We start from the raw sequence: 999 nt of genomic DNA on the forward strand, positions 1-999 counted from the left end.
TATTGTTTACTCCATGTGTAACTCTGTGTTGTCTGTTCACACTGCTATGCTTTATCTTGGCCAGGTCGCAGTTGCAAATGAGAACTTGTTCTCAACTAGCCTACCTGGTTAAATAAAGGTGAAAAAAAAAAAAAAAAAAAAAAAATTCTCTAAGTTGAACAGAACTATTTTTACAGCCCATTTCCTATCCAGAATTGAGATTTCCAAATGCGATGTCTCTCTTTAAGACCTTGTCTATAAAAGGTCATGTCACTTAGGACCGTAGAAACACGTCACACGCCTTCATCTGGGTGTAATGCGGAAGTGAGAGAAAAAAGCAGTTGAATATCTCTTCCAGGGGCTGAACACAACATCTTCTAGTGAGACCTGCGCAGTTTAATTTTTTTCTGGGCGCGAGGTAGAACCTGGACTCGGCTCCTGGAATACGCTCGTTAAAGGTGAATATGACCTCTGGCTACGATATTATTTGATACATGTCACAAAATCATCCTAAAGTATGTTTTTTCAATATACTTTAATTATATTATTGCAATTTATTCTGGACTTTAGACGTGATGCTTTGGAAGAATTTTTTGAAGAAAGAGAGATTAGCGCCGCACGGCCATTGTGCTTGCTAACCCAAGAGGGAAATAGTTCGTTCTGGAACCCAACTAAAGACTGTACTGGACAATGGACCCCTTTACAACATTCTGATGGAATATCAACAAAGATAAGGACCCAATTTGGGATGCTTTTTCATATATCTGTCGAACTGTGCTATGCTAGCGTTTGACTAGAATCAATGCTGCCGTATGCTAGCTAATGTTGTAAGCTAATATAACGATATATTGTGTTTTCGCTGTAAAACACTTCAAAAATCGGAAATATTGGCTCTATTCACACGATCTTTGTCTTTCATTAGCTATCCACCATATGTTTTTCTGAAATGTTTTATGAGGTGTAATTAGTAGTTGACGTTGGTGTCTGTATTTTCTCTGGCTACTCCCGTGCGATTTCAGA

Source organism: Salvelinus fontinalis, chromosome 12, assembly GCF_029448725.1.
Source record: "Salvelinus fontinalis isolate EN_2023a chromosome 12, ASM2944872v1, whole genome shotgun sequence".
Classification (NCBI taxonomy): domain Eukaryota; kingdom Metazoa; phylum Chordata; class Actinopteri; order Salmoniformes; family Salmonidae; genus Salvelinus; species Salvelinus fontinalis.